We start from the raw sequence: 9,198 nt of genomic DNA on the forward strand, positions 1-9,198 counted from the left end.
TTAAAACAAGAGTCGCTACAATCAATACTCTCTCGAGGGGTTCAAGTATTATTATTTACCTTGCAGATTATCTCTTGGCTGGGTGAGGTCCTATAGTGTTTCTCCTCTGACAAAATCAGCGGTAAAGAAATAGATAAGGATATTTGGACTTAGTCTCCTCGGCTTCCCATGTCATTTCCTCCTTATCTCTGCTTGTCCACAGGACCTTTACAGAGACCGCATTCTTCGTCCTCAACCTGCGGACTTGCCTATCAAGAATGGCAACCAGTTCTTCCTCATAGGATAAATTCACATGTATAGGACCAACAGGGGTATTGGTCATGGACTAAAAAATATTTTAGAAGATCATAAAGGTCCATTTATAGGTCAGGTCCATAAAGGTATATATGAGATCCTAACAACATCATGGCATGCTCAATTATCTCTTAGCTTAGCTATGTTAGGCTCTTTAACCATTGTTGTAGCTCATCATAGTATTCCATGCTCCCTTATCTATATCTAGCTACTGACTATGGTACATAACTATCATTGTTCACACATCCCAAGTGGATTGATGGATTTCTCATAGTTGGTGCTGCCGCGCATGCAACATTTTTATGGTAAGATATTATGATCCAACTACTCGGTACAACGATCTATTTGATCGTGTCCTTAGGCATCGTGATGCAATCATATCCCATCTCAACTGGGCATGTATATTTCTAGGCTTTCAGAGTATTGGTTTGTATATTTATAATAATTCCATGACCACTTTAGGGCATCCTCAACATATGTTTTTAGATACCGCTATACAATTACAACTCATTTTTTCTCAGTAGATACAAAACACCCATGCTTTAGCACCTGGTGCAATGACTGCTGCTATAACAACAAGCCCCAGTTTATCTAGGAGTGGGGGGGGGGGGGGGGGGGGGGAGTTATTTAGTGGAAGTGGGTGGTAAGGTGGCTTTGTTTCCTATTCCATTAGGAACCGCTGATTTCTTGGTACATCACATTTATGGATTTATGATTCATGTGATGGTATTGATACTCTTGAAAGGTGTTCTATTTGCTTGCAGTTCCCATTTGATACTGGATAAAGTAGATCTTGGTTTTAGTTTTCCTTGTGATGGACCTGAAAGAGGGGGTACATGTCAAGTATCGGCCTGGGATCATGTCTTCTTAAGAGTATTCTGGATGTACAATGCAATTTCGATAGTGATATTCCATTTCAGTTGGAAATGCAGTCAAATGTTTGGGGCAGTGTAAGTGATCAAGGGGTAGTAACTCATAACACGGGAGGAATCTTTTCATAGAGTTCTATTACTATTAATGGGTGGCTCCGCGATTTCTTATGGGCAAAGGCATCCTAGGTGATTCAGTCTTATGGCTCTTAATTATCTGCATATGTCTTTGTTTTCCTAAGTGCTCATTTTGTCTGGGATTTTAGTTTAATGTTTCTATTCAGCAGACGTGGTTATTGGCAGGAACTTATTGAATCCATCGTTTCTATTCTCCGTCCAAGCCGTACATACGACTTTCTTCAAATACGGCTTTCCACAGAATTCTATAAGTATCTATGAGATCGAGTATGGAATTCTGTTTAATCACTTTAAATTGAGTATCCGTTTCCCTGCCTTTCCTGCTAGGGTTGGAAATCCTGTATTTTACATATCCATATGATTGAGTCCTTGGGTTTTCAAAATAGTGTAAAAAGAAATGCTTCGAATCATTGCTATTTGATTCAGACCTATTCTAAAAAAGTCGAGGTATTTGGAATTATTTATTGACACGGACATCGTCGACTGGCACAATTCTCGAAGGATCTTTGATATATTTTCTCAGCAAAGACACATGAAATACTGGATGGACTGCTTCCAGTTCTAGCAGTAACTCTAACTCATAAGCTAGCTGAACTATTATTCAAAGTATTTTATAGGTTTCGATATATCTTGAATTGAGCTTCCCGTTCTTACCGAACCTCATGACACCATTCATAGGCGATATTTTCAAAAATACCCAATCGCCAACCTGGATCTCCAAATCTCGTTGTCGTACGTCTGAATAAGATATCTGGTGACTCTGGGCTATCCACAGTCGTTCCTGAATAAGCTTTACTTTCTCAATAGGTTGATGCATTAAATCAAGGCCAAATAAGCTTGATTCACCTACTTCAAACCGACCCGCAAGAGATTTGCACTTCCTGCCATATAAGGCTTCATAAGGGGCCATTTTGATGCTGGCATGATAACTATTATTGTATGGGAACTCTATGAGAGGCAAATGATCGTTCCAATTTCCTTGGAAATCGAACACACAAGCTCGCAACATATCTTCCAGAGTCTGAATAGTTTGCTCCGCTTGCCCATCTGTCTACGGATGAAATGCCGTACTAAGGTTCACCTGAGTTCTTAAGCCCTTTTGGAAAGACTTTTAGAAATTTACCGTAAATTGAGCGCCTCTGTCAGATATAATGGATGTAAGAATTCCATGGAGACGCACTATCTCTTTATTATATATATTGGCATAGTCTTCGGCTGTATAAGTGGTCTTTATTTGCATAGTCTTCGGCTATATAAGTGGTCTTGACTGGTACAAAATGAGTCGATTTAGTTAGCCTATCAATAATCACCCAGATGGAATCAAATTTGCGATAAGAACAGGGCAATCTCGTAATGAAATCCATATTGATAACCTCCCATTTCCAGGTCTGTATTTCCTGCAATAGGCCACCAGGCTTTTGATGCTGAACTTTTATCTGCTGACAAGTAGGGCACTGAGCAACAAATTTTGTGATATCTTTCTTCATATCATTCCACCCATAAAAGCCCTTAATATCATGATACATCTTCGTGGATCCGGGATGAATAGAATATCGAGAATAATAGAACTCTGACATGATTTTATCCCGTAGTCCGACTACATTTGGAAAACACAAGTGACCCCGATACTTAAGAATTCTGTTTGCCCCAAGCTCAAATGATGAGATCCTACTCTGGTACGCTCCATCTCTAATCTTAACTAGAATCAGATCTTCATACTGCTGCGCATTTACCTCGGTAGCAAGAGCCAACTCGGACACGTTATCATCCGATTCTGAAAAATGAATTCCCATACTAGCTAAGCGGTGGAGCTCCTTGATCATCTATCACTTTTCAGCTTCCACATGGACTAGATTACCCATAGGCTTGCGACTTAGCACATCAGCCATGACATTAGCTTTGCCAGGATGATACAAGATATTGACATCATAGTCTTTTAGCAACTCAAGCCATCTCCGTTGCCTCAAATTCAATTCTTTCTGCTTGAATATATACTGAAGACTCTTATGGTCTATGTAGATATCTACATGAACACCATATAAATAACTCCGCCATATCTTTTGTGCATATACAACAACAACTAGTTTGAGGTCGTGAGTTGGATAATTCTGTTAATGCTTCCGCAATTACCTGGACGCATAAGAAATTACCTTGACATGCTGCATTAATGCACACCCTAAGCCCCTACAGGAGGCATTACAATAGACTGTATAGCTCGAGAATGGTAAGAACTGGAGCTGATGTCAATTTGTCCTTCAACTTCTGGAAACTCTGCTCGCACACATCAGACCACTAGAATTTAGTTGCCTTCTTGGTCAACTTCATCAATGGAGCTGCTATAGAATAAAATCCTTCTACAAATCTCCTATAATAACCTGCAAGACCTAAGAAACTATGAACTTCTGATGGTCTTATGGGCCTTGGCCAATTCTTTACAGCTTCGATCTTCTGGCTATCCACCGTAATACCTTCATTTGACACGATGTGCCTAAAGAAGGCAATGGAGTTCAACCAAAATTCACACTTGGATAACTTTGCATACAACTTGCGATCCCGTAAGGTCTGCAATACCTTTCGCAAAGGCTCAAGATGTTATGCTTTTGAACGGAATATACCAGAATGTCATCAATAAATACAATCACAAATACATATAAAAGGGTTGAAATACAGTATTCATCAGGGCCATGAAGGCTACTGGAGCATTAGTCAATCAGAAAGACAATTACAAGGAATTTAAAATGCTCGTATCTAGTCCTGAAGGCCGTCTTCGAAATGTCTTCTCCTTTAGCTCGAACCTGATGATAACCAGACCTTAAGTCAATTTTCAAGAAGCATTTACCGCCTTGCATCTGATCAAATAAATCATCAATTCTGGGAAGAGGATATTTATTTTTGATATTCACTTTATTCAGTTGCCGGTAATCAATACACATCCTCAGTGATCCGTCCTTCTTGCGTACAAACAATGCTGGTGCATTCTAAGGTGAATACTAGGCCTAATGAAGCCCTTTTCAAATAGGTCCTGCAACTGCACCTTCAACTTCCGTAGTTCGGCAGGAGACATACAATATGGACGAATAGATATGGGCTGAGTGCCCGGGTATACATCAATAGCGTACTGAATTTCTCTTTCAGGAGGAAGGCCAGGTAGTTCGTTAGGAAACATATCTGGATATTCATTAATTACTGGTACGGACTGGAGAGTTGGGGGTTCAGCCTTTATATTCTAAACTCAAACCATATGATGGATATATCCTTTGGAAATCATCTTCCGTGCCTTAAGGTAGGAAATAAACCTACCTTTCAGTGTTGGGGCATTGCCCCTTCCACTTAGGGACCGGTTCCCTAGGAAATTGGAACTTAATAACCTTAGACCAGCATTCTACATCGGCATAGCAAAAGGTTAGCCAATCCATGCCCATAATAGAATCAAAGTCAACCATTTATAGTTCTAGTTGATTTGCAATGGTATCACAACCACAAATAGTCATCACACAATTACAATAGACTCGTCTGGCAAAGACTAGCTCCCCAACTGGGGTGGAAACTGTGAAAGGCTTGAGTAATGATTCCGGCTTTATGCCGAACTTATTAGCAACAAAGGGGGTAATATAGGACAATGTAGAACTCAGATCTAACAGTGCATACATGTCATGAGAACATATCGATAGAGTACCTATTACAACATCTGGAGATGACTCGAGATCCTATTGCCTAATCAATGCATAGATGCGGTTCTGTCAACTACCCGAACTGGATGTTTGACCTCAACCTCTGCCATCTGAAGCTTGATGACTTTGCTCCATGGGGCGAGCAGAAGATGAAGAACCTGCTACTGATCCCGTTGGATAAGCCGAGCCGCCTCTACCTCGAGACAGACAGTCCCGCATAAAATGATCGGGCTGCCCACAAATATAACACACCCTATGCCTTGACAGCACTGGTTGAAGTGTGCCTTACCACCCTGATCAGAACGGGGCACAGAAGGTCATGCCTGGCTCGAATATCCTCTATACTGTGAACATGATGCCCGCGAACTCTGACCAGTTCCAAAATAAGTGGACTAATTATAACATGGCCCATAAAACTGAGAGGCTAACCACCTGGAAGACTGGGGCCTAAAACCACTTTGGTTCTCCTCTAAATACCCTGCAGATCTAGCCCTCTTATGCTAGCCCCTATAACGATCTCACTCTGCCCATTGCTGCCTCTTACGGTCTTCCAAATTCTGAGCGTAGGCCTGAATACGAGATATATTCATACCATCCTGAAGCGACGCTGTGATGCAATCATTTATCACATGGGGCCCAAGACCAATCACAAAATAATGAACTCGATCTTCCATCTCAGCTATAATGGCAGGGGCATATTTGGCCAAAGAGCCAAACCAAAGATATACTCGCGTACAATCATATATTCCCCTGGCGGAGTGTTAAGAATTCATCAACTCTCGCCCTATGAATTTCTACAGGAAAATAATGAGCCAGGAAAGCCCTGGTAAATTCGGACCATACTGCTGGTGGGGCATTCTGCCCCTTAGATCACTCCCACGGTTCATACACCGCCACGACATACAATCTATAAGAAGCCAATTCCATGGACTCGATATGTCACGACCCAACCAGAGGGCCATGACGGGCACCCTGAACTAACCTACCGAGCACCTCTGAACATGCATCTCATAATTATCTCTAGGTGGACCACAAAGATAGCTCATGGGTATCATGATCTGTAGGGGCATATGCCACAAGATAATGACACATTTCTATATAATCCTCAACAATTATACTCATCATCACAAGCCGACAAGGATGCCAAAATATCATACAACAATATGAACTGGTAGGGTTATGAAACGTCTATCTGTACACACATGTCTATGAGGCTCTACATAGAATACAAGTGACCGTAAAGACCAATACCAATAGACTGCAACTCTGAAGTAAGTGGAGTGCTCCTGAGAATCCGCTGATAAAGCACCTACGAATCTATTCCGTCTCCCTGCCTACCTGAGGGCATGAGCGCAACGTCCCCAAACAAAAGGACGTCAGATACAAATTATGTACTGAGTATGTAAGGCATGAATAACAAATAACAATAGGTATGGGACATAATATAAGTTAAAGAGATAACCTGTACATCTGATTGCCTCGTAAGACGGATATCATACATGCTTAGCTTTTTAAAGAAAACACTTTTCATGCATATCAAACATAATATCATCATTAGCCTACGTCCGGGCTTTTCGCGTCCGGGCCTCATGCGTCCGGGATAACCATCGCACGCTGCCCACTATTATTTCTGCTCGGCCATATAGGCACGGTGTTATTATCATTATCCATAGCCACGCACCGTAGTGGTGCTTCCCGTCCATATAGGCACAGTGTGAGAAAATACTTACATATATATAAAACATGCATGAGAGCCCAATTAAAAGCTACAACTCTATCAGAGTGACGTAAGGTCGGTAACCTCCGATTATGTTATGGAACAATCATCATCGTTATATCCCACCTTGAAGGAACAAGTAACATAAGGTGAGATCAATAACAATGAGTAAAATCAAGGAGATCATGAAATAAACTCAACAATCTCACAATAGCATCAAAACCATAAGCTTTGGAATCTCTAAGAATGGAATCATCATCATTATCATCATAGTACATACTTATCTTTAGCATCATAAGAAACTCTAAGAATCATGAACTTCTAGATTTTGGGAATAAGGATGTTATGAAAAACACGTATATGTTCATAAGAAAAGAATCATGTGTTTACAAAGAAAGAGATAGCCTTAACATACCTTTTCAGTCGCCATAACTTTAACTACTTAATGCTTATCCTCCCAAGCTCGTAAATCAACATTCAGGAGAATTCATACTATTGTTAGGCTTATTGTCACATTCTTGTCTTAAGCCTTCAAACTAAATCCTTTTAGAATCTGTCGAAATTCGATCAGCATCTCCCCTGTTTATATCCCTAGCTCGAAATCACAGTATCGATAAAACAAAAACAATAGCAACACCAAGGTCCACAACATCATCATCAACACCAATATACTCACTAAAACATCCCACATGATGTTTTCCCAATTTGTCGACCAATCACTAGACTTTACGAAGCTTTAACAACTAAATTTCGGTAATACAATTCATAATACAATAATAGAGAGTATCCTTATCTCAATCAAGGTTGGAAAAACTTGGAGTCTTATTTGTCTTTGGTGTCCTCCTTTGATTCATCGAGATTCATTGTTCAGAACCAGAACTACAAGACCTTATACACTTCCCGAGCCTAAATCCCGGGGTTTCACTTGATTTGGGCTAAAAGTTTTATGGCGGAAGTTGAGAGAATGCTCTAGGGGGTTAGGGAAGGCTTGCGCGTTTCTGCTCTTCCAGCTTGATTGTAACGTCCATAATTCTCTACTTCGATGTCGTATCAATGAACGGTTTGTTGCGGTGGAAACTAGACTTCATGAAATTCAATTTAGGCTTTTGCTTTACTTCAAAACTCCTCATATACTAAAAGATAATCTTTCCCCAAGTTGGCTCATACTTTGTTGTTTAAAATAACACTCATCTTTTTTCAAAGTCATACTAACTCAACTCCTTCCACTCAATTCCTTATAGGACCTTCCGGAATTCCTCATATGCATCCTTTACTCATAAAATTTACTTAATAATGCTTCATCCCTTATATTCCAAAGTTGGTTTACTTAGCCATAATTCAACATACTTACGCTCGAGTATGGGGTGTAACATCCTTCCCTCCTTAAAAACATTCATCCTCGAATGTTGTAGCTTTTGAGCTTATGATGTTATTATTGATTTCTTGAAATGGTTTTCCTCCTCTAGACCTTGATCTTCATACTCTTATAATATGAGCTCATCAGTCTTCTTTGATGTTACCCTAACTCTTTGTCGAACTCATCCATTAGTTTCATATCCTCATGCCCTTCTATATGTGACCAGTGGTCAGCTGATATTCAGTTATCATCCTGTTCCCATTAAGGTGATCTTGGCTCATAATCGCTACGGCTCTCCATCGATCTTGCGAGTATTCTTAATTGTTGTACTCTTTTTACTTGCTCTTTATTTTTCTACTAGTAGACAAACTCTCTTGTTCAGATATGACATCTTTCTTTGCTTGCTTCTCTGGTCCTATTTTAGATTATCCCTCTTTGTACTGGTTGGCCTTATATACATACCATATCATATCCTTTTAATTCCTTGGTCGGACTCCTTAATTCCTTACAATATCATCATATTCATATTTGAAATTTTCCTCCAATTTCCTCTCCTCAATCTTAACATAATTACAAAATAAACTCATAAAAATGGAACTAAGATAAAATCCTATTTAATCATAATTTCCTTTCAATACGAGTATGCTTTCTTCTTAAGTCCTTAGCTCTCTTATACCGGTGACTAATTGAGACTTAAACTAACCTCAATTCTTCTTCGGCTCCTTATCGTCGTCCTTGCACTATTCTATTAGCCATTTTATCATGACGATTGTTTATATGGTTCTATGTCATACACTCTCACAATTGATATAACCAGCGACTTGGAATTTCACGACTTACGAGGTACTCCCTAATCTCAGGCAGTACTGCTGTCTTGCTATCTCTAGGCACACTATCTTCCTTTCCTTTGAAGATTATTGAACTTCCTATAATTATTCCTTTTTTAAAGTTTTTATCTCTTCTAGTGCTACAAGTTCTTTTTAGTAGTCTCGATTGTCCTTTATACTTATCCCTGGTCACATGTGGCCTTTCGTACTCCTTCTGTTACCCCTAGGAGTACTTTACTTCATATCTAAATGTACCAAAAATTTCTTCAGCGCAAGTGATTCCAGTCATAGTCCGGAATACAGCGTATCGCATTGGCGAAACTTA

The 9,198-nt window shown here is 39.9% G+C and overlaps 1 pseudogene; it reads left to right on the forward strand.

Moving 5' to 3' along the window:
• Positions 1-292: 292 nt before the first annotated feature.
• Positions 293-4,750, forward strand: LOC132628693 (photosystem I P700 chlorophyll a apoprotein A1-like; annotated as a pseudogene).
• Positions 4,751-9,198: the final 4,448 nt, after the last annotated feature.

The sequence above is a fragment of the Lycium barbarum genome, chromosome 2 (assembly GCF_019175385.1).
Source record: "Lycium barbarum isolate Lr01 chromosome 2, ASM1917538v2, whole genome shotgun sequence".
In the NCBI taxonomy this organism is placed as follows: domain Eukaryota; kingdom Viridiplantae; phylum Streptophyta; class Magnoliopsida; order Solanales; family Solanaceae; genus Lycium; species Lycium barbarum.